At 40.7% G+C, this 26,104-nt stretch overlaps 1 long non-coding RNA gene across 1 annotated transcript in view; it reads right to left on the bottom strand.

The window, feature by feature from the left end:
• LOC115899201 overlaps positions 1–20,219 on the bottom strand; it is a 33,543-nt gene extending 13,324 nt beyond the window's left edge. The window contains exons 1-2 of the long non-coding RNA XR_004058896.1: positions 20,045–20,219; positions 19,804–19,941 (exon numbers count right to left, since the gene is read on the bottom strand). This is a non-coding gene — a long non-coding RNA (uncharacterized LOC115899201). The remainder of the gene's footprint in view (positions 1–19,803; positions 19,942–20,044) is intronic.
• Between the last annotated feature and the right edge of the window lie 5,885 nt (positions 20,220–26,104).

Raw genomic sequence — 26,104 nt, 5'->3', positions numbered from 1 at the left:
GGTTGCAGGGTGGCCAATGACAAAGACTAGCTAACATCAACTGGCCAAATAATGTTAAATAATTAGTTGCTCAGTCCCTCTTTGCTGGTGGATGTGTGCAAGTGAGGGTTAATGTGTGATACAAAAATCTTTGCACTTTATGCCCACTTTTATATTTCCTCTGCCTCCATATATCTACCTGAGACTTCCTTGTCTTCAGTCTTCTAGTCCTTTTCCTTCCAGCCCCCTTAACAGATAACTAAGGCCATTTTCCACTATCCAGGATTTTTCACATATTTTTGTTTCAGGCCACTTCTCCTTTCACACAAAGTGGATGACTCCGTATACTTATAACAGTTCTGCCCATTGGGAATTTCTCTCTCTCCACTTTCAAAGCCAACTCGGATTGTACTTATAATACAGTCACTGTTTATGGTCAGCTTGCACACACATACTGAGACCAATCATTGACAAATCAAGCTTATGCTTTTTCCTCCTCCAATAGTTGGTCGTGTGAGACTACTTACGTGGCCATAGGTGTGAGCTGAGAAATAAACACTTGTGCAACTATGGAGAGTGATGTACTGTATACTCATGCCCTCTGGTCATACGTGGGCTTAACCTCAGAAAAACCATTATGATGAACAGCAGCTGGGCCTGCTCTAATTTGTGATTTGGTAAGTTCCACCTCTGACATTTCCAGCAACTTTGGGGCCCGAATGACAGAACTGCTTGCACCACAGCCTTGCTTTAGTGGACAGCTTTTTCCTGCTCTGGACCCCACTGAAAGCTAGTGGTATTTCTAGGTGTATAGTGTGTTATCTTATATACCCATAACTGAAAGATGCCTACCACACACTGAGCTTCCTTCTTTGTGATAAGGGATGCAAGATGTGTCTTTTAATTTGGAGGGGATAGTCTGGTGTTCACCAGACCACTAGATCCATACAAACTACATCAAAGTGAGAGATCAATAAATCTTCATAGTGTTTATCTTGCATGTGTCTTATGAAGTTTTCTAGAGTACTGTCCAGTCGGCATAATGTCACTGATGGAATGAATCAATATGACTTGTAGTGAAATTTCGAGATGATCCAAGTATCTTCAGATTATGTTGTGATAAAAGTAAGAGGGTCAGCATAGCCCTGGATCAAAGCTGCAGTTGAATATTATTCACGTCACATGAATGCAAACTATCTCTGATCTTCTTTCTAATTGGAATAGAAAAGAATCCATTTCCCAAATCAATGGCCACATGCCATGAACCCAAAATCTCATTAACCTATTTTATCTTATTTATCTAGCAATAAAACCACATCCAGCACAATAGCTACAACTGAGGCTATCACTTGTTTGAGCTGTGGTTTTCTGCTATTATTCTCCAGAATCACCCAGTTTCTGCAGGAGCCAGACTAGTGCCACTAAATGAGGGTATGAGAGTGAGTAGTGACCACCACCATCCCTGCATTTTTAGATCTTTAATAGTAACATTAATCTCTACTATTCCTCTACTCCAGGATGCAATTTTACTCTATTTGTTGCCTTGGCTGGGGGAAGGGGTGTATGGATGGTTTCCAGAGGTTTCCACTTGGCCTTCTCCACTATGATATGGCTTTCCCCAAGGTCAATGATACAAAGTGGGATTCCTCTAACCGCCAGTATGTCAATCCTAGTTATGCACTTGGAGATTTGAGAAATAATCACTGGAGGTGTGGACCCACCATAGCTGGAATTTACACAGGCATTTATTTGTTACCTGGCCTCATCAATCTCTAATCTCACGGGGGCAGAAGGAGGGCACTGGGTCTCTGGAGATGAATCAAATTAGACAATGTATCCTTTCTTTGGGGCAGGGACTTCTGAATTAAGATGGCCCTCCAGTGCTATCCCAAGTTGAGGTGAGAGAATGGAGCCTTTGTGCCCCTACTGGATCAGTAATGGGGTGTTAGCTGCCCTGAAGAGGCCTTATCTCTGAGTATTGTTTGCCCAGGATTCCCAGCACCATAGCAATTAGTTCCTTATTCCTGAAGGGACATTTGGTCAGTGGATCACAGTATCTACTACAGAATTGTCCTTAGAAACAATGTCTGTAAGGGAGTAAAAAAGCATGATTGGGTGGAGGGAGAAGTTGAACTGTGATGCAGTTATAACAGAGTCCTCAGCCAATCCAGGGAGCTCTGGAACTGGCATGACCCTTCAGAGTGGTCCTGAACTCTGAGTTGTCCTTGCATCCTTTGTACAGAGTGTGTACTCTTGCTTCAACCAGGATTGAATGCAGACTGCCCGTCAAAAAAGGATATAAAGCCGGTTGCCATGGCACATGCCTGTAATCGCAGAACATCAGGAGGCTGAAGTGAGCAGAGATGATTTGAGGCCAGGAGTTCGAGACCAGCCTGGCTATCATAGTGAAACCCCGTCTCTACTAAAAATATAAAAATAATCTGGCCATGGTGACATATGCCTGTAGTCCCAGCTACTCAAAAGACTGAGGCACCATAATCAGTCGAACCCTGGAGGCAGAGGTTGCACTGAGCTGTGGTGGTGCCACCACACACCAGTCTGGGTGACAGAGTGTGAGTCGCTATCAAAAATAATAATCATAATAATAATAAATAAATAAAAGAAAGGAAAAGACAAGGGAAGAAAAGAAAAGAAAAAAAAGAAATAGAAAAAGAAAAAGGGATATATAGTCTTAAACCAAGGACAATGCTCAAGGAGGGAATCTTTGTGAGCTGCCAACAGCCAATACTTGCAACAGTTGGGAAAATGATTGCCTTAGTCTTAAAGGGAGCCTCTGGGTGGTGTACCACAGTCTCCATAATAGGAATCAGCAGCATATAGACACTAACTGATGCCATGAATATGAATGAGATCTCTAGGGGCAAAATGTGGAGAGTAAAGAGAAGAGCGTCCAGAACCTAGCCCTAAATCACCAAGCCAGTAGAAGTCAGTCAGAGAAGGAGAGCTGGCAAAAAGAGATGGAGAAAGAGCAATCAGTGTGCTAGAAGAAAATCCAGGAGAGCAAAGGGTCACTGAAGTCAGAAAAGATAGATAGAATTATCTACCAAGTGGAATAAAACGAAGGGACTAACAAATAAAAGACAAAAAACATGTCCATTGTTTGTCAACATGAAGTCCACTGATAATTTTGAGCAAAAATTATTTTAGCAAATGCAATACACAGAAGCCAGATTACAGAGTGTTGAAGGATGAAATGGAGTTCAGGCAGTGAAGACAGCATACATATTCATAAAACCTCCCTTTACTGTACAAGGGAACATAAAAATGGGAGGGAGGTGATAGCTGAAGGGAAATAAGGGTTTACAGAGGATTCTAGGTCTTTTTGTTTATTTATGCTTGCTTCTTAATTTGGTATCTATTAGAGTATGTTTGTAGTTGGGGAAAGAGATGAATGATGGTGGAGAAAAAAATAAGAGAAGAAATAGGGACAATATTTGGTTGATAGAGAAGCTGGGTCCCAGGACAGAATTGGAAAGGATAGCCTTTGGTAAGCACAAAACTATGAGAAAAGAAGATGGGGAGAGATGCAGGCCAGATTGTTGATTTGATGGTGGAGAATGAAGAAGTTCTCATCTGATGTCTTTTATTTTCTCAATGAAATATAACAGTCTTGGGTAGGTCTCTGTTTTATGCATTGCAGATCTGTCTCCATCCTAAACTATGATGGCTCAAGGCTCTGGTTCTCATCATTACACAGGAAGAGAGAAACAAGGTGTGGCTTTGAAGAGCTGACAACCACTTGGCACATGTCACTTCAGTTTTTTGCCTTCTTTCTTTTTACTTCCATTTAGAGTCATGTGTGCCAGCTTTCAGACTGGTAAACAGAGGGTGGGGCTGAAGGTCAAAAGGTGATGAGATCTCAATCTGAACTTACTGGCGTAATCAGCTGTGCTTCCTCATTATAATCAGGAAATCCTGGAGTGACCCATCCAGCAAGAGCGCATCTGGAGGGAGGGGGCAGGGTGTATGGTAAGGAAGGGAGGGGCTCATCTCCCTTTTCTAGGCTCAAAATGGATCGTCATTTCTTTCATTCTTATCTTTGCATATATTCCTATAAATACATGCACGTTCAATCTCTGCAATGCTTTGTTTGCCCTTTAAGGCTCTGTTGTTTTTATGATCTCCTTCCCCACTAGAGGAGATTTCACTGAATTTATAAATAAGGTCTGTTGATTCACAGCTAGAGCAAAGCTAGTCAATATTCTGTCTTATGTCATAAAAGCATACAGATATTAGTGGTAAAACAGAGAAAATAAAGCCAGATATATTGCTTTTTTGTTTTCTGTTTGTTTCTTGAGGAAGGGTCTTGCTCTGTCACCCAGGCTGGAGTACAATGGTGTGAACATGGCTCACTGCAGCCTAGGCTTCCTACGCTCAAGACAGCCTCCTGCCTCAGCCTCCCATGTATCTGGGACCACCACACAGGCTAATTTTTTTTCTTTTCTTTTTTTTATAAATTAGAGACACAATCTTACTGTGTTGCCCAGGCTGGTCTTGAACCCCTGGCCTCCACTGAGTGTCTTGCATTGGCCTCCTAAAGTGCTGGGATTATAGGTGTGAGCCACCACACGCAAACACAAGATACATTTCTTGACATGAAAAAATATTCCCAATATATTACTCAGCAATAAAAGTAGATGTTTTAAGTGGGTATAGGCTGGGTATGGTGGTTTACACCTGTAATCCCAACACTTTAGGAGGCTGAGGAGGGAAGACAGCTTGAGGCTAGAAGATTGTGACCAGCCTGGGCAACATAGCAAGATCCCTTCTCTACAAAAAGTTAAAAATTATTCAGGCTTGGTGGCATGCACCTGTAGCCCTAGCTACTCAGGAGACTGAGGCAGGAAGATCAGTTGAGTCCAGGAGTTCAAGATTGCTATGAGCTATGATTGCACCACCACACTCCAGCCTGGGCAACAGAGACAGACCCAGCCTCTAAATATAAAAAAAAAAAAAAAAGAGGGCCAGGCATGGTGGCTCAGGCCTGTAATCCCAGCACTTTGGGAGGCCAAGGCGGGTAGATCACTTGAGGTCAGGAGATCAAGAGCATCCTGGCCAACATGGTGAAACCTCTTCTCTACTAAAAATACAAAAATTAGCTGAGTGTGGTGGTGCACACCTGTAGTCCCAGCTACTTGGGAGGCTGAGGCAGGAGAATGACTTGAACCTGGGAAGCGGAGGTTTCAGTGAGTCAAGATCGCGCCACTGCACTCCAGCCCGGCGACAGAGCAAGACTCTGTCTCAAACAAACAAACAAACAAACAAAAAGAGATATACATATATATACAAATATGCACTTTTAAATGGCTAACATCTCTTAAGTGATTATTATGTGCCGGTTATAACATTAACTCTGGATATTGAAAGTGAAGTTACATTTTTTAGATTTTAGCAATAGTTATTAATTTTTCTATATGCATTGCTTATGTAAATAAAAGTTAATTTTAGAGCCAATATCAGGTTGCTGGTAGACTTTGCCATTTACATGCAGATTCCATGGTTCCTCCTCCCCATTTGCAGCCTATAATTGTATCAGACATGAGGTTTGGGAGTTCTTTGCTTCAGCCTGACTGAAGCTTTTCTCTGCTCTTCAACATTTGCCATGGCTTTGGGGCTAAGTTTGGAATGCCCTGTAGAAGCTGATAATTTCCTGAGCTCCGTAATTTGCTAACAACAAATTTCATGTGTTCAGCAACATTAGCTTAATCTAATTCCTGTTCTCTTCTAAAAGAAGCTCCCGGACTTCAGAAAGCATATGCATGGCTTCCCATTACTTCAGGGTTTGTGGCTTTGACCTCAGAAGTCTCTTAACTGCTTGAATGCCAGAAGCAGTTCCATCCTGTGACTGCTTGCTGTCAGAAAGAAGGCAATAAATGACTCCTCCACACTCTTAATGGTCTTGTTTTCCACTCTACAACGTCTCTGTGTATAAGAAATAAAACTTCGCCTTTTCTCTCTTATCAAGTCTGAACCCAAGAGAGATTGTAAAAGTGTGTTCAGAGGAACCAAGTATGTTTTCGCAACTTATCTATCTTATTCCAATTAGGAAGTTACCCTGACAACCAAATAATGGCTTTTTTTTTTAACCCTACTCTTTGTCTTCTATAAACTTAGTTTCTTCTTAGGGAGTTAGCCTGCCTCCTAAACTCTGAAAATCATATGATTCGTTTTTAAGCCTGCTGACAATGACAGGCATATTGTTCAAATCGTTGGAAATCTTTGTCCTGATTTCCCTCTCTTGAAGTTGAAAATGATCTGAATGTTGGCATCCCACAGTTCCTAGTAAGCCTCCCTATTTCCTTTGGAGATCACAGCTGAAGAAAGGGGGCTGGCAACACATTCCTAAAGGTGGTATTTTAAAGAGAGTAATCCATGCGAACAAAAAAGGGACAGAAACCCACTATTATCATGTTTCCTGATTCTTCAGGGAGGCTTTCTGACCTATTGGCTGATCTTTTGGGTATTGTACTATTTCGCCATAGTTTCCGAGGGAGTATTTTCCTGAACAACTAATTATGCTTATTTTACTTAACAGGAAAAGAATACTCTTTTCAATTCTAAACTTTTTTAAAAAAATAATTCTAAACTTTTCTTTTTGAAAGCTACTTAAACTCTTCGAATAAGACCCAGATTTGAATTAAAAAGAAAAAAAAAGTAAAAGTACAAGAAGACTCAATCAGAAACTAAATTGTTGTCTTTCATTTCCTAGGTTTTTTATCTGCTCAGCATCCCTGTTCCTGATTACTGATTTTCCCTGCAGTTATTTGGATGAAATTACCTCCACCAGTTCATTGATATTCCTCAATTTCAATCCAAAGGGCCATTATTGATTAAGGGAAGGGCTGGGCCTGAGGAATGGGAGGCACAATGGTTAAAGCTAGGCCTTGATCACAACTAGAGAAATGACTCAGAATGCACGCCCTTTTCCAAGTGGGTTGGTGACCGCTTCTTCGTCTACAAAGGTCGACATATTCACTGCATTCTTTTTCCTTTTCTCTCTCTCTCTCTCTTTTTTCTTTCCTAGGCAACTGTGGCAGGGGAAAATGGCATTTCTTCCAAAGAATATAAAGCAAAATACTTGGGGAAAGGACCAGAAGCAGATCTGCCTGGACATCTCACTTTTCTGCTTGGTGGATCTTGAGAGTGAATAGTCTCAGCCACCATCTGAGATCTGGGCGCTACTGCCTGTCACCTCAGGCTGATACCATGATTGCCTTAAATGCTTAAGGATCACCTGCACACGTTGTTCTCTAGAGGACCCACAAGTCAAACGACATGCACACAAATAAGACAAACTCATAAAGAGGCTATGTGAGTCAAGGATATCCCTATATTTATACAAATAATTTCTTAAAATTTAACAGTTAATAAATATGACATATAGAAATTGGTTATTATTAATACCTTATGCCCATCAATAGCTGCGGTATTGCACATGGATCAAAATGGATTAGCAAGGATCATTTCTTCAAAGTACCTCTGATATCACCAATGAAAAGTTTCCTGAAAGTCACAGCAGCCCAAGGTAAAAAAAAAATCTCTATTTCAAAATGACCTAAACTCTAGGAACTAACATTGTTCTCTTTTAAGATAAAAGGATGTATCCCCATCCTCTGAAACAGGAACCTATGAAATCTTTCTTTATTTTGAGATAGGAAGCTCTAAAAGGATCCTCTTCATTCTCCCTTAAAGACAAAGCAATCAAGGAAATCAGAAGGAAGAACGAGATGTCAGCGTGAGAGGAAAGAGATTAAATATGCTTTAGTTTAGTTTATACAATCCTTTGAAGACTCTCCTTTTATTCCTCTCTCCTCTCTAATTCTTAAAATGCCAGCCCCATAACCACTCTGAATCATCATTTTAATCTGATAGAAAGTTCACTTTGATTCCAGAGGCTGCTGAGGATTACTTCATATCAAATAACTACACATTCTTTAGGGAGAATTTTTCTCCCTACATTCTCGAAGACACCCCCCACCATACACACACACGAAAACACACGTACGTGTGCATATCCACACACTCAGTCACTCGCAATTTTTTTCTTCAGTGAGTGCTTAATCAGGTTTTTTCTTTGACCCACCCTTTATCTTTTAGCAAAACCTCAGAGAATAAAAAAAAAAAAAAAAAAAAAAAAAAAAAAAAAAAACGAGCAGGGCTCTGTACGCCACCTCCAAATGCCACAATGGCACAACTGTGACTGGTGAATGAATTGTCCATCCTTGCACAGAAGTTGAAAGCAAACTTCAAAGAACCCTAGTTGTGATGGACAGGATTTTAGAGATTAGGATTCCAGTACATTTTATTTTCAGTAACCCAATGTGGCAGAGCACTATGAGCAAGAATACACAAAACAAAGCCAGAGAGAGGGAAAAAATATTAACAAGAAAAAGGAGAAAAAAAGGATAGATGGTGAAAGATGCTATAAAATGGAAAATTAAATATGATATTTTAAATTAATCATAATCTAAACAGAACAGGGGAAAATAATTTAGCCTGCAAGAACAAAACACAGGCCAGGCATAGCACATGCCTATAATCCCAGTGCTTTGGGAGGCTGATGCAGGAGGATCACTGAGGCTGAGAGTTTGAGACCAGCCTAGCCAACATAGCAAGACTCTTGTCTCTCAAAAGACATTTTTAAAACTCTCAAGAATGGAGAAGGAAGTGGTTAAATTAGCCTAGAAAAAAGAAAAAAAAAAAAAAAGAAGCTGGAACCAAACTAATATGGAGACCTTCACTGTTAGCAATTTTAAGTGGCTAAAATCTGTATTTTTTTTTCCATTTCCTGGCGTGTAAAGTTCTCTTTACCAACACCAAGATCAAAATAAATAGTCACCAGACCATTAGTCAGCACTTCTGATAGAATTGCATCAAGCATTAATCATCTCTGAAAAGGAGTTCCTCATTCTTCTCTTCAAAGTGATAGCTTTTAGACCAGTCATCATAAACTAAGTTTTGAGTTTCAAGTTCAGGGTTATTATAGGATAATTCAGTTTACATAAGATCTTTACTCAAAGGTCTACATTTTTGTTTGTAACGATTTTCTTTTGTGGAATGGTCTTTAGGGCCAGTGAAACCTAGGTTCACGTCCCTGTTCTGCCAATTAATAGTTCTGTATCCTTGAACACAGTTTTTAAAAATTTCCTTCAGCCACAGTTTCTTGCTACATGCAATGTTGATTCTAAGGATTAAATGAAAGAGGCAATATAAAAGGACCTTTCTCATCACTAGTATATAGCAGGTGTTCAATAAATTACAGCAATGATTATCATCATAGTAAAGAATCAATATTCACATATATAAATGGACAAAAGAGAAAGTCCTGGAAAAACAGCTAAAGCAACAGGGGACTGTAAATGTACGTATACAAACAAAGAAGAGGTGATGCTGTATGTTTTCGTGTGTATGCATATGCCTGTATGTGTGTCCAGTGTGGGAGCAAACTGCAAGTACAGGAGAAAGAAAGAGAGAGAGAGGTCTGAGAGCAAAGATGGAGAAGAGGATAAGGAAAAATAAGAGGAAGGGAGACCCTTTTAAAGAAAGCAAAGGGCACATTGGGATCAAGAGGAGAGGTCTGACTTAAAGGTCTACAACCACTGTCAATTCCAAATCAACAGACAGAAAGAAAAGTTCCAGGGCCACCAACACCTGGGTGCAGTCCAGTCACCTGGATTGTCAGAGAATCATAAAGCTAATAAACAATGAGTTTCTTAAGGCACCAGCCATGCTTCTGTAACAAGTCAAATTTTGAATATCAAAGTGCATCTTTTTTTGCCTCCTCGAGTAGAAATCTTCACATTAGTCTGCCCTAGCCGATGACTTGCCCAGATGGAAAGTCTGAATTTATTATAGAAGAAGAACAAGAGAAAGAGTGACATTCTTCTTCTGTCTTTCAGAAAGTAGGTTTATACGAGCCTCTTGAAAATGGATTTACTGAACTCCCTTTTGAGGCATTAGTATTTTAACAACCAAGCATGGAGATTTCTGATCAATATGATTTAAAAACAAAAATAAAAAGAAGGTATCCTGCTTGTCATTAAGATTAAGCTAGGAAGAGTCAGGAAGAAGATAGAATAGAAAGAAAGAAAGACTAGTCCTTTATTAGCGTGGAGAACTGTGAAAAGCAGAGAGAGAGGGAAATGAAATGGTGAAGGTTGTCCTAATCTCCCCTCCCACAACTCTTCTGAGTTTGGCCCAGGTAGGGAAAGGGGCACTAGGAAAGCAAAGTTAACTCCAAAGGCAGAGTGGGGGCCACTATTGAAAAGACTACTCACGATCTCAAAAGAGGGGGCTCTGTGTGTGGCATGCTCCCATACAAACCTTGGAACCCAGCCCACCCCTAGGTAGGTCAAACATGGTCAGACAGAGCGAGGTAGAGAGGACTCAGAAAGAGCAAGCATCTCTGCTTATCAGAGGCAGGTAAAGCCAGGACTGGATGAAAAGCCAACCAAACTTCAAAGGGATCTCTAGCACCAGGGGAAACTGAAATGAGGGCAGGTCAGCCAGACCACACAACAGGACTTTAACCAGACCCAGTGAGACCAACCACAGGTCACACCCACTCAAGCAATCACCCCAGGGCAAGCAACACCAAATGGGAAAGAGATAATTGGCTGGAGGACAGGCAAGCAGGGAACTGTGGCTGAGGACACCACCTCCTCCCCACCACCATGAGGTTGCGTAGACCTCAGCCCTTCCCCAGGACTCTAGGCAAGCAGAAGAGGAAGAACCTGAGAGCCTTAGCAATTTTTTTTTTTTTTTTTTTTTTTTTTTTTTTTTTTTTTTGAGACAGAGTCTCACTTTGTCACCCAGGTTGGAGTACAGTGGTGCAATCTAGGTTCACTGCAACCTCAACCTCCCGGATTCGAGCTATCCTCCTGCCTCAGTCCCCACAAGTAGCTGGGACTACAAGTGCACACCACCACTCCCAGATAATTTTTGTATTTTTTGTAAGGATGGGGTTTTGCCATGGTGTCCAGGCTGGTCTCCAATTCCTGAGCTCAAGCCATCTGCCCATCTTGGCCTCCCAGAGTGCTGGGATTTCAGGTATGAGCCACCATGCCCTACCTAGCCTCAGCTTTTTTTTGTTTTTTTGTATTGTTTAGTTTTAACCTTAGCATTTTTATCCAAAGGAGGCAGAACAGCATTCAAATGGATTAAATTACTGATTGGGACTACATTTTAAACCAGTCATTTAGTTAACATTATTCCCCCTTCTAACTAGAACGTAAATGGCTCTGGAGGGAAGACAGAATAGGATAGACTAAATAAATTCATTTTTCTGCACATCCAAGTTGCAATGTAGGTCAAATTTTGCAATTCCATCGTACATTCTTTTTTTGGTCTCATGCAAAAAGGAAATCTGAGCACAAAACATAGTTGTTGACTAGCAGAACTTCCAAAGGAATGAATTGTTTGAAAAAGCAGGAATATTCATCTAATGAGGTCTGGCTTTAGTAGGGAGGGTCAGTGTAAAGTAGGAAGAAGACAGGGAAATGGCCGTGGCAAGAGTTTTGTCTATTTTGTTCACTGCTCTATTGGCAGTACATGGAGCATAGTAGGTGCTCCATAAATATGCATTAAATGAATGAGTAAATGAACATTTGTTGACTATCATCTATCTTGGGTCAGATATTAAAAAATATAATCCTATTTATTTATTTATTTATTTATTGAAACAGAGTCTCACTCTGTCGCCTAGGCTGGAGTACAGTGGCGTGATCTCAGCAAACTACAACCTCCACCTCCCAGGTTCAAGTGATTCTCCCGCCTCAGCCTCCTGAGTAGCTGGGACTACAGGCCGGTGCCACCACACCCAGCTAATTTTTTGTATTTTTTTAGTAGAGATGGGATTTCACCGTGTTAGCAAGAATGGTCTCGATCTCCTGACCTCATGAGCCGTAAGCCTCGGCCTCCCAAAGTGCTGGGATTATAGGCATGAGCCACTGCACCCAGCCAAATATAATCCTATTTAAATCTCACAACAGTCTTTGAAGTTAGTATTATTATCACTATTTTTTTTAATAACTGGTAATCAATTTATTAAAATAGTTTACTTAAGCATCTGCAATGGTGCCTTCCACCTCAACTCCTGGCTCAATACTGATGGAAGTAACCTACTTAACAATCTCAGAAGGACTGTGCTAGTCAATGAGTAACTTGTGGATTCTCATCCCGAAACGATCCCATGTCTTAGAACCTTCACCACAAGGAGCTTTTTTCTTGTAGTTATTCTTAAAGTCTTGGTAGGCATTCTAACTGGTCCTTTCACTTTGAGATTCTTTTCCTTTGCTACTCTGATCAAATCAGCACACACATTCTCCAGGGATTTTACGTTGCGGCTCGTTACAGTGATTCGAATTCGGTGAATTGCCACCTACCGCTCCACAGCTGTGTTTGCGGAATTCTTTTTTTTTTTTTTTCTTTTTGAGACGGAGTCTCGCTCTGTCCCCCAGGACAAAAAAGGACAGAAGTGTGTGTGATCACACCAGGAGTGCAGTGGTGTGATCTCGGCTCACTACAAGCTCCTCCTCCTAGGTTCACACCATTCTCCTGCCTCAGCCTCCCAAGTAGATTGGACTACAGGCACCCGCCACCACACCCGGCTAAATTTTTTTTTTTTTTTTTAGTAGAGATGGGGTGTCACCGTGTTAGCCAGGATGGTCTCAATCTCCTGACCTCGTGATCCGCCCGCCTTGGCCTCCCAAAGTGCCCAGTATTCTTAAAAGCCATGGCTGCTACGTCGGCTTCCTGACCGACTGTTCCTCACAAGAGCCAACAGCCCTGAGTCAGGAGTAGGAACGTGCGGATCAGCGATTCTTTTTTTTTTTTTTCTTTTGAGACTGAGTCTCACTCTGTCACCCAAGCTGGAGTACAGTGGCGTGATCACGGCTCAATGCAACCTCTGCCCCCCAGGTTCAAGCAATTCTCTTGCCTCAGCCTCCCAAATAGCTGGCATTACAGGCACAGGCCACCATACCCAACTAATTTTTTGTATGTTTTGTAGAGACAGAGTTTCACCATGTTGGCCAGGCTGGTCTCGAACTCCTGATCTTAAGTGATCTGCCTGCCTCAGCCTCCCAAAGTGCTAGGATTGCAGGCGTGAGTCACCGCGCCCAACCTATCACTATTTTATAAAGAAATGAACTGCATTTCAGCTAGGTTGAATAACTTTGCCAGGGCCACCTACCTACTGTGCGGTAGAGACAGAATTCAAACACAGGCCAAACTGACTACTCTGACTTAATATATTTACTCCTGTGCGGGGGAAAAAATCTTCGTATACTAGAAATCTCATTGATATTTCTCCCTTCCACTTTATATTACAAGAAAGATCCTGACGTTCGTTGGGTGACCAGACTCCCGCTGCAAAAAACGATTCTTCCTGGCTGGGCTCTGTGGTTCACACCTGCAATCCCAGCACTTTGCGAGACAGGCAGATCATTTGAGCTCAAAATTTCAAGACCAGCATGGACAACATGGCAAGACCACATCGCTACAAAAAAAAAAAAAAAAAAAAAGAAATACAAAAATTAGCCAGGCACGGTGGGAGACTGGGAGACTGAGACGGGAAGATCGCTTGAGCCCAGGAGGCAGAGTTGCAGTGAGCCAAGATCACGCCACTGCACCCCATCCTGGGTGAGAGAGCCAGATCCTGTCTCAAAAACAACAACAACAGCAAAAAACTCCATGATTCTTCCTGTACATCACACCACGAAGGTAGCACTGATATTACAGCATTTGTTATATCTATGTTGAAATGCTAATTATTTTCTGGATAGAAAGAAATTACAGGAAAGTAGGAAGAAGTGTGTAGGAGACCACAGTGCAATCCCAGAAAAAGAAAAGGAAATTTTAAAAAGGGAAATCATAACCCTAATCAGTACTTTAGCTGAAATAAGCATTCTTAATGTTAAAAGAGCCCTTGAGCTTTGTGTAATCAAAATAAACAACAACACGGGCCAGATTGCACAAAATAAGTTCTTTCTTGGGTTTCCAGTGACGTCTTGGTCGGTGCAGTGACTGACCACACAAAACTCCACCATCCACTGAAATCATAGCCTGTGATTTTATCCTCTGGTGGGTTATGTTTGGTCAAACACCACCATTTTCATTAACATGTGCCACGCCCTTCTGCTTTGATCTGCCACTCCCCCTTAGTTCAACAGACATTCACACTGCTGCAGAAGCAAAATCATTGTAATTTCAAACACTTGCATTCCATTTATCTCAGTTATAAAAGTTAGCAAGGGCCAGTAGTCGAAGGGTCTAAAGGCAATCTGGCGGGATCTAGGAGAAATAAAGCTGGAGAGGTAAAAATAGCAATAAAACCAGCAACACAAACCTTTCACTTTTCAACATTGTCTTGCTAGCACAACTATGATTTCAAAATAGACAAGGACAAGAGAAATGAGTAGGAGTCAAGAGTGAGTCACTTATCTCTGAAATGGGACAGTTGGGCAGGTTAATCTCTAAGGTTCCTTCCAACTCAGTGAATCTGTGATCATAAATCTGGGGAAGCCTGGGGAAGTTTTCCAAGCTTCACTGTGTAATGGAAAGGCAAAGCCAGCTTCACTGGTGACTCGTTATGTGGGGAACTTGCTTCACCTCTCATTAGCCTCAGATGTGCTGCATCCTCTGGGCACTGATAGTAATACACACTTCACAGTACTATTGTGTATAGCTAATTGAAAAGTGCGAAAGTCAGACTTGCCAATACATTTACAAGCTTTCATTTATTTATATATATATATATTATTTATCTTTATATTTATATTTATAAATATGTGTCATACTGGGTGGGGGGGTCTCACTATGTCACCTAAGTTTTTGTTTTTTTTTCTTTTTTTCAGGACAGGGTCTTGCTCTGTTGCTCAGGCTAGAGTGTAGCAGCGCAATCGTAGCTCACTGAAGCCTCAAACTTCTGGGCTCAAATGAATCTTCCAGCTTTGGCCTCCTGAGTAGCTGGGACTACCACACCTGGCTAACTTTTTTTTTTTTTTTTTTTTGGTAGACAAGATCTCTACCAAACTCTCAAACTTCTGGCCTCAAGTGATCCTCCCATCTCAGCCTCCAGAGTAACCAGGATTACAAGCACATGCCACCGCACCCACGTTAAGCTTTTAATTGTTGAAGAAATTTTAGAATGGGAAGATGAAGGCAGAACCAGCATTTGGAAAGGGTCTGGTATGACGTGCCTGTCTGAATTTCCCACTATGCTACTACAGTGTACAAGATGTCACCTTTGAGAAAGGCTGAGATGTTGGGAGCCGAGGTGGGCGGATCACGAGGTCAGGAGATCAAGACCATCCTGGCTAACACGATGAAACTCCATCTCTACTAAAACACACACACACACACACACACACACACACACAATTAGCTGGGCATGGTGGTGGGCGCCTGTAGTCCCAGCTACTCGGGAGGCTGAGGCAGGAGAATGGGGTGAACTCGGGAGGCGGAGCTTGCAGTGAGCCGAAATCGCGCCACTGCCCTCCAGCCTGGGCAACAGTGCGAGACTCCATCTCAAAAAGAAAAAAAAAACAGAAAGGTTGAGATGCCACTGTTTTTGTGCCCATCACCATACATACCATTCACCATACAATGGCAATCAGGAGCTGGAGATGTTTCACAGATATGAGGTAGCCTCAGATGATCAGATATGCCAACTAAGACATCTCCCCATAGTCCTAAAACCTGAGTTAGCCTGTTTCCCAACTCCACCCTTGCTTGTCACACTCCAGGCCACCAGACAGAAACTGCTCCAGTAGGGAATTGACTTAGCACCCATAGTGGACCTTCAGGTGAATAGCTCAGCTCTGAGAGCTCAGTTGTTTTACTTTATATTAGATGCCAAAGAGGAGCCCAGGGGTCAGGTGTGGATACCATTGTGTCATATTTTGCCTGTATAGGAATTGTTTTTAATCAAATTAGCATCATTTAAAAATTGGGAGATTATACATCAAAGCCCATATGCTCCGCACGCTTTGGAACACTGACAACACTAGGCCAACATCTCAGCTAGCAACGAAAAGCTGGAGTGGAATAAAGACTTCTCCACTGAGATGGACATTCACTCTCAAGTTCATCAGTCTCTCCCCAGGCCACTTCACTCCAGTAAATTCTCTGCCTGGTTCCTGGAGGTATTTGAGAGCAATCACTGATTCAGAATATCTGAATATTTAAGCAAACAAGAAGAACTACATCTGAGTATACCAGGAAAGCTTCACAAGTCTCCTCAACTGCCTAGATGAGGCAACGACTTCAGGATTTAAGTGGCTACCCTCATCTAGTCTTGAAGCTGAGATCTATCCTAAGGACCCCTGAAAACCAAATGATAGAGGTACACTGGCTAGCTCAATGCTGTGGCAAACAGGCTGAAGATGATTTACAACACTATAATAAAGGAATCAGGGCCAGGCCAGAAGTTCTGTTTTAATATTACAATTGCTCGTCAACTGCTTTGCCATGCATGGTATATAAAATGCCATTTTATGAGATCTGTGAATTAACCAACAACTATATATGGAGACATTTCAATAATATAAAAAGCTATTTCAGTCTGCTTAAAGCTGAATTCAAATAGTGTTTCACTAAAGTCAATGCTTTCTAGATCCTGTGATTCTCTTCAATAAAAATATACCATTTCATGGAAAGCACTGTAAATCAAAGATCCTGATCTTAGCAAAGCTAACAGATAGATCCTTATTTTCCCAAACCCCATAACTTGGCTCATTTCAAGGAAATTACTTTCATTTATATTACTGTTTCCTGTATATGGTGATTGTCAGCCTCAATGCCAGTCCCTGAATCGGGTCCTACTTGTGGGAAAGAGCTCCATATACTTAGACTTTTATGTTAGTTCATCCCATTAAGGGGCTTATGCTTTGTTATCCTTTTCTGAACCTTGGCAGGGCCTCTTCATTCTCTTACAAGTTAAGTGAAAAGCAAAACTCTGCACTGAGCTGTTAATGATTCCTAGTGAGAGCCATGAAATGTGAATGGTGTTTGTCCTGGATTGTTCAAGTAGGCAGCCACAAATCCCAGGGACAACCTGCCAGTTCAAAACTACGGGAAACAAAGTTGCACCCTCAATTTGTGCTTCTCCTTAAACTTACCAAAAAAGGAATTTGGGAAGAGGAAATGATGCTGCCAACTTCAATAGCTTTAGCCAGGATGTCACAGCCTCTGATATAAGAGTGAACGCTATGGATTTCCTCCAAATTAAATAAAAGTTCATGGAATGACATATAAAGAATGGAGACCGTTTATAACACAGAGAAACTATAGTAATCCCCAATGCCTAAAACTTCTTTTGTATGGAATACAAAATCCTCTTTTTCCTTTAGATGGATTTAAATGAAAGTAGGGAAGAAGTAAGAGTGCTTTTAACAATAAGAAAATGTTCTGATTACTATGCTTCAAATAGAAGTTTCCTGCCAGTTACCAGTGCATTCTGGATAATGAAATGCAAAGACTAATGTGAACTTACTGTGGTAACACAGACATTTAATTCCATATGAGTAAACCACCAGTAACATCAGCTGGCAGTGCCAGAACTCGACCGTGACATGACCAGAGGCAGCTGTGGTAGCCTGAAAACTGCCCTCACCAAGGAAGAAATCACACTATTTGATGACAGCATGACTTTATAATAAAAGTCATCTCTTGTGTGCTTTTATATCTTCAATGTTTAATTAATTCCTCCGAATACCCCACAAGTTTTTCTATCCATTAGCAAAAATTATATAGGATATATAATAATGTATATTTAGGTATCCTAAGTGTGCAGAGCAGCTAACTACTGGCAGCTAACTACTGACACTAGTAGTTTGTTGCCCTGAACATATAGGTGTTAACACACAAACTTCAAATATATACTCTAGTGCCTTGATTAGCATTTAACCTAGACTTTGTCAGTATGCCCAACACTGGCCTTTTTATAAATCTAAGAGAAAACCCAGATGAGTGTAGAAAGATGCCAAATAATTCTAGGAATCACACCCTTCTCCGTCTCTGAAGACCACATAAACCTCGACACATCTCTTGTCCCTGCAGTACGCCTTTAAGGAAAGAACCCTGCAATCCAGATATTCTTCATGCTGGTATCAAGTTCAGCAACAATACTGGCTTGTAGCAAATTGCTTAGAAAATGAACTGAGAGTAGAGGTTGGGCATGGTGGCTCATGTCTGTAATCCTAGCACTTGGGAGGCCTAGGCAGGAGTATTGCTTGAGCTCAGGAGTTCAAGACCAGCCTGGAAAACATAGTGAGACTCTGTCTGTATTAAAAATAAAATACTAAAAGTTAAAAAAAAAAGAACTGAGAGCAGACTCCATTTGATACAAATCCCCTACAGATGTTTAAATTACTTTAACGCATTTCAATTTTTGCTAATTAGGCCCACAATTCAAAATCACTAATTTTTGAAAAAAAAAAAAAAAAAAACCACTAAATGAGCATAGTTTTTTAACACAAAAATTAATACAGTGAATATATAAAATGAGATGATGTATATTATGTTTATATTATGATATATATTATGTATATTATATGGGTCTTTTTGCATCTTTACAATTAGAAGGTCCAAGGCTGGGCACAGTGGCTCATGCCTGTAATCCCAGCATTTTAGGTGGCAAAGCAGGAGTATCGCTTGAAGCCAGAAGTTCAAGACCAGCCTGGACAACAAAGTGAGACCCCTCTCCCCTCAACCATCTCTACTTAAAAAAAAAAAAAAAAAAAAACCAGTAGCCAACATGGCATGCACCTTGTAGTCCCAGCTACACAGGAGGCTGAGGCTGGAGGATCACTTAGTTTGGGGCTACAGTAAGCTAGGATCATGAGACTGTACTCCAGACTGAGTGACAAGCAAGACCCTGTCTCCTTAATAAATACATAAAGGAAAGCTCTTGTGGTTGTGTCTTCTAAATTTCCTTCCTTCCTTTTTTTTTTTTTGGAAATGGAGTCTCGCTCTGTCGCCCAGGCTGGCATGCAGTGGCACAATCTCGGCTCACTTCAACCTCCAGCTCCTGGGTTCAAGTGATTATCTTGCCTCGGCCTCCCGAGTAGCTGGGATTTCAGGCACACATCACCACGCCTGGCTAATTTTTGTATTTTTAGTAGAGATGAAGCTTCACCATGTTGGTCAGGCTGGTCTCGAACTGCTGACCTTGTGATTCGCTCACCTCAGCCTCCCAAAGTGCTGGGATTACAGGCGTGAGCCACCGCGCCCAGCCCTGAATTTCTTATGATTCTGCAATTCCTACTATGATAGTATAAATAGTATATATAGTATAAATGGGTTCCCATTATAGTATAAATATGTAGCTGGAAAAAGTGTTGATATACAATATTCACTCAATTGAGGCAAAGGATTTTACAGATTGAATAATCTAGGTAATTCTTTGGTACCCTAATTCACTTTGCACGTGTGAATGGGAATATGAAAATCTGTGTTTTTCTGAAAGCTGCCTTGACCAGCATCTAGACAAGGAAGAGAAACCAAGAACTATTTCTGCAGGTGGCCACATGAAGCTAGCTGAAGCAGAACAGCATGTGAGAACTAACCACTATTTCTGGTACCTCAGAAGATCTGCAGAAGCTTGGTGAGAGAAGACTCTTCAGGCAGATGACAGTTAATGTCTTTACAAGTGATTTAGCACAAGTCTTCTCTTATTATAGAACATAACTTTACTGGTGACCTGAATCTGTTTTTCTCCGAAGTGTCTAGACAGGAGCAAGAGAAACTCTGAAATTAGAAATAAATATACTCTCCTTTGTACAAAACATTGAAACTACTCACCCTCCCACCAGCAGACGTTGTGCTTTGAGGGGTAGATCTGGTAATGACGAGCAGGTATCTGAGCTGTTGGCATTCTCAAGAGACTTCCTCATAGAAATGGCACACAAATGTGAGCAGGTCAGCTTGGATTCAGTAGAGCTGGTGTATAAGATGAGTGCAGAGTTCTTGGGCTGCTCAGGGAGTTATCCCCAGCCCCCTGGCCTCAAGCAATCACTGAACATAGAGCACACAAAAGACCTACCTAGGCTCCTCTCTCAAGTCCTCTAGATGACTTGCAATGGCTCATTAGTAGATAAGTCTGCTCATCCTCTTGAATTGTGAATTTTTCTCTCCTTTTTTTTTCGTCCAAGTTGAATAAGGACACCACCTATGACATATTCAAATGTACACTTCATTTACACATTATAAATCAAGCAGCTCCACCTAGCACAGTTCACAGTAGGGATCTAGGAAGAGAAACACAAACTAAGGAGGATAGAAACTAAAGACAGTGTTGACTGCTTTTATTTTACAGAGTTGCTTCTTGATCCCATGGGGCCTAGATGCTGAAAAACAGAATACAAATACTGGTATTTACAACCGTACCCAATAACATAAGGAACTTCTCTCCATTCCAATTCTGAGTTTATTCTTCATTATTTAATTTTAAGTAATTTAGAGATATAAATTAAATAAAAGCCAATGATGAAAAGCTGCCAATATTAATTGTATTTGTTAAATGAAATTATTTTACACTGCTAAAAAATTCAATATATTAGAGGAAGTGTACAACAATGAACAAACTCATGGAAAAAAAAAAAAAAACTGTTTCTTGACTGGGTGTCATGGTGCAAGTCTATAATCCCAGCACTTTGGGAGGCCCAGGCAGGTCAGTCACTTGAGCCCCGGAGTTCGAGACCAGCCTGGCCAACTTGGTGAAACCCCGTCTCTACTAAAAACAGAAAAATTAGCCTGGCATAGTGTCACACACCTGTAATCTCAGCTACTCAGGAGGCTGAGGCAGGAAAATCGCTTGAACCTCGGAGGCAGAAGTTGCAGTGACCTGAGATCGCATCACTACACTACAGCCTGGGCGACAGAGTGAGACTCCGTGTCAAAAAACGAAAAAAAAAGAAAGAATTTTCTCTTGCCATATCAGGGTCCCTGGACCCCAAAAGGAGGGAGCCACAGGAGTGCCAGAGCTGAAGGAATGAATCCTGCAGGCTCTAGGAAGGCAGGACCTCTGTTTATATTTGCCCCTAGATCCACAGCACACAGCACAGGGCAAGCATTCTTGCTGAGAGGATGAGTGGGTGAGTGTGCCGACCTATCTAGAGAAATGGGAGTAGGAAGCATGACCCACACCAGTAACTTCTTCCAAGGTTTTTCTTTCTGCCCTGGTATCAACAAAGCAGCAGAAAAGTGGAGCAATAATAGTAGTAGAGCTCCAGGGAAATGGATGAACAACGTCCTTCCTCTCCCTGCTCCTTGTGAGCTCAAGTAACCGTGCCCCTTCTTTTCTGTTTCTATTTCTGCTTTGTATCTAATCAGCCTGTCCAAGGAGCAGTGCAGCACCTGAGGCATTTCTTCTCTGTCCAGTTACTCCCAGAGCTGGCTGAAAGAAAGAACCCTCAGAGAGGGGAGGGCAGGTAACAATGTGTCTGGCTGCAAGCTTATAAAACTCACAGGATGGGTACACATGCACATAGAGATGGAAACAGGCTGGTCATGATGGCTCAAGCCTGTAATTCTAGCACTTTGGGTAGCCAAAGTGGAAGGATTGCTTGAGGTAAGGATTTGAGAACAGCCTAGGCAATAAAGCGAGACCCTATCTCTACAAAAATAAACAATTAGCCAGGTGTGGTGGCACGCACCTGTAGTCTCAGCTACTCTGGAAGCTGAGGTGGGAAGATTGCTTGAGCCCAGAAGTTCCAGGTTGCAGTGAGCTATGGTCACACCACTGCCCTCCAGCATGGGCAACAGAGTGAGACCCTCCAAAATAAATAAATAAGGGAGCAATAGACACCGGTATCTACTAGAAAAGAGAGAGAGGGAGGGGGACAATGGCTAATAAACTACTTGTTGGGTACTATGCCCACTACCACAGTGATGGGATCATTCGTACCCAAAACTTGAACATCACAGCAATATGCCAATGTAACAAACCTGCACATGTACCCCCTGAATCTAATATAACAGCTGAAATTATTAAAAAATAAAACTCACAGGAACATAAGTTTGTCTTCCACATCCTTTGTGTCTCTGCCTATTTCTTCTAACAATGCAGTGCTTACACCCAGGGCGAGTGTTCTTATCTGACTGAATGCCTTTTATAGGGTTGGTCAGGTGGCCATGATAAGAAATTGGCACACTCCAATTTGTGTGTCTCCAATACTAACATGTTTACATATCCTTGCAATGTATACAAGGTCCATTCTTCATAAGGCTATTAATAACCCATCATATATTCCTAGAACTGAAATCCAAATGTCAATAAACTTTTATTGTGACAGTTTCATTACATCTCTAGACTCTTTCAAGACACAGAAATTCTTCAGGGATTACAAATACCAATACTAAGCCAAATTCTCATCCTATGGAAGCAAAGGCTATCATCACGTCACAATTATTTAGTGTTCTAAAGTTTTATTTCTGGGTCATGGGATAATACTTAAAAAGCATATTACCCTTTTATGAAACAGTTTGGAACCTTTTCCACATTCTTTTTTTTTTTTTTGAGACAGGATCTCACTCTGTCACCCAGGCTGGCATTGGAATGCAGTGGCCGGATCTCGGCTCACTGCAGCCTCCACTTCCTGGACTCAAGTGATTCTCCAGACTCAGCCATCCAAATAGCTGGGACTACAGGTGTGAGCCATCATGCTCAGCTCATTTTTTTTTTTTTTTTTTTTTTTTTTGTAGAAACGGATGTTGCCATGTTGTCCAGGCTGTTCTTGAACTCCTGAGCTCAAAGCTATCCTCCTGCTTCGGCCTCCCAAAGTGCTGGAACTACAGGCGTGAGCCACTGTGCCCAGCTGCCACTTCCTACTGAACTTCATGGAACCTTCCCATAATTTCACAGAGAAAGTCTCATATAGTCCTTATACGCAGAAGTGAAAGTCTAGCATATTGATATTTTTAAATTTCACTGGTCTTAAGAATATGATTACATAAGTTTAGACAAATATACACATCTGAGTGAACAATGTCCTAAAAATTAAGATATAGAGCATTGCTAACAACCTAGAAATTTCCCTCATGTTCCTTTCCAGTTTATCCTCTCACCCCAGGCAACCACTGCTCAGATTTATACCTCCATACATTAGTTTTGCCTATTCTGGAACTTTTACATAAATGAAATCGTAATGTATGTTCTCTTTTGTGGTTGCATAAGAGGTTTAAGATTCATGAAAATGGTTGCAAGATTAGTAGTAGGTCCTTTTTCATTGCTGAATAATGTTCCACTGTATTAATTTACCATGGTGTATTTATCCATTACTAATATGGAAGCTTCTAGTTGGATATATGAAGATACTTCATATATCAAGTTTGGATATACAGAAAATGTAGCAATTCCTGTTCACTCAAGTCCGCAGTCCACATTTGGCTCTTGCTAATGACTATAACCAGAGCAAAGTCTAATTTTTTAATCCTTTAGTCCTCAAAGGGATAAAAAAGAGAGCATGGGAAAACCAGAAATTACCTGAGTCTGAATCCAAGAAGAAAGTGTAGGGAACAAGAGATCGGATGTATTAGGAGAGATGTTTTCAACATGAACTCAAACTACTCTGGATCCTGGTTCTTGTCAAAGATTGTAAAAGACTGAAATAAATGCAGGTCTAACCCCTCACTATGCTCTTCCTCCTATCTCTCCTAGCTTTTTAAACCACTGGTTTAAAATCCTTTTTCTTCATACATAATCCATATAAGGCCTTTATTTATTCAGGTAAACCTTGCTTGCTTGAATGTTCTGAAACACAACTCTAGTTCCAACTAGTATTGCAGTGAAGGCAACGGTGTATGTTAAAAAGTATTTTGAGTCCCTTTTCTTGGACCATGTGAAGTATACATCAAAGGAGCAGGAAGGAAGGAAGGCTGGAGAAAATGTTGTAGTTTATTATGATTTCTCATCATCGTACATTTACTGTGTCCCCAGGGAAATAATACTCTGATAATCTTTACAAAAGTTTCTTTTAGTTATTTGTGATTCCTCCCTCAAGGTATTTATAACCTATTTAGAGAAAACACAGACAAATCTGTGGGAGGACCACTTGAGCCCAGGAATTAGAGACCAGCCTGGGCAACATATTGAGATCCTGTCTCTACAAAACATTAAAAAAAAAAAAATCAGCCAGGCAGGGTGGCACTTGCCTGTGGTCCCAGCTACATGGGAGGCTTGAGGCAGGAGGATCACTTGAGCCCAAGAATTAGAGGCTGCAGTGAGTTATGACTGAGCCACTGCATACTAGCCTGGACAAGAAGGCAAGACCTCATTTCTAAAAAATAAATAAAACATTTTTAAAACAATTAAATGTTTCTCCTTCTAAGTAGATGTAAAAGCAAGAATAATAATTTGTCTTATATAACATTTTGATTTGAATATTCTGTAAAATTGTAATCACATTTAATATTGTTGGGGATAAAGTAATACATGATGTTACTTCATAACTTTCCTGACTATTTTGAGTCAATTGAACTTTTTACAAGAATATGTCAAGTATTGTCCAGGCTATCTCTTTTACTCCTCTTGAAAAACACTACAATATTAAAATCAAAGCCTTATATGTGTATTTTTTAGTATAAACATATAATTACTAAGATTTTTTTCTCATTCTCACTTCTGAGAATACACTGAATTAAAACCAGATATTCATGTTGGGAGACAACCAAGAATTCCTTCATCTTAAGTCTTTGCTTCTTGGTCAGATCTGGTGCTCTACTACACATGTGCCCAGCAAAACCACAGTCCATGACTACCCGGCTTTCTTGGAATGAAATGCACAGTCTAGAGTTTCCAGGAAGAAAGTACATCTAATCACTGGATAATATGTTCATGGGGGAAAAGTGTCACCAAAGAGCTCCCCATCTCCCAAAGCCAGCCACCCTATCCCATCTTTCCCCATATCATGAATCACCCCTGTGCTTCTGAAGATAAGTCCAAAAATATGAACATTTTATCTTCCACAGAAACACAAAATGGACACACTTTTCCATTATGCTTGACTGTAACGAAAGTCTAGGAAGTGAATGTAACATGAAATCATTCCTTCCGCCTTAGCAGACAGATGGAGAGAGACATTCCAGTTTGTTTCCAGCCTTTTGTCTTTGGAGCATTTTTGGCATTTCCTTCAGGAAACTGGAGGTTGTGACCTAAGGTTTCCTTAGTGAACACATTTCTGTTTCCCACAGTTAACCTTACCCAGAAATGACATCTACTCTATTAGGTGAGGTTTATCTTCATGTCCCAACTGTGTCCTGTGCATATTCAATGACACTTGAAAGCACAAATTCTGAAAGTAGCAATAGGATTAGAGAGCCAAACATGCCAGAATACTTTAATTCCCCCAAGATGACAAAAATCAAAAACAAGAATTAACTATTACAATAAGTCTGTGATGCTTGCAAAGTGCCTTCCTTTCATTTTGTATTTGGAAAAATTAATGACCGAGGATGTTAATGTTTTCAGATACTGTGAATTGAAGGTTTTCAGATAAAAGTGTTACGCTACTCAGCCCACATTTTACAGTTAGCTACTTCACTGGTACTGTATACTTCTATGTGGTTCAGAAGATAGGCTGGGGAAGCCAAGACAGTGTCCTGAAAAAAAAAAATAAAAACACGTGATTTAATACCCATATCCATATCCCCACTTCCACAACATGTTGGTGAAAGGCCAAGAATGCATGCTTATTTTGATGGGTTTGAATGATGATTGAGTCTCATCATTTAAATTAGATTTACAACCACATTTTTGTGTATAACTTCTTTAAAAACCCATGTTTGATGACAGAATTATTGTATTTAATTTATTTGGTTTAAATGCAATTTAAAACTCAAACAATTCTACTTACTAGTCAATGTGGTATTCAGAAGGTTGGTGGTTTTTATGTCATTCTTTACTACTCTTCAGTGTTAACTTATTGAAGTTTCTCTTCCTGAAAAAGATAGAGTGGTTTCTAAACAAACCACATTTTTTTCACACCCTAGTTAAAGTAAAAATCCTTTAAAGAATAACAAATTTGTCCTTAACTTTGATTCCAAAGAACTACACAATCCAATAGAACAATTCAATAATTACTTTTAAGAATGCTCTTCACAAAAG

The sequence above is a fragment of the Rhinopithecus roxellana genome, chromosome 8 (genome assembly GCF_007565055.1).
Source record: "Rhinopithecus roxellana isolate Shanxi Qingling chromosome 8, ASM756505v1, whole genome shotgun sequence".
Taxonomy (NCBI): Eukaryota; Metazoa; Chordata; class Mammalia; order Primates; family Cercopithecidae; genus Rhinopithecus; species Rhinopithecus roxellana.
The sequence above is the reverse complement of the archived record's forward strand: the minus strand, read 5'-3'. Positions and strand labels throughout refer to the sequence as shown.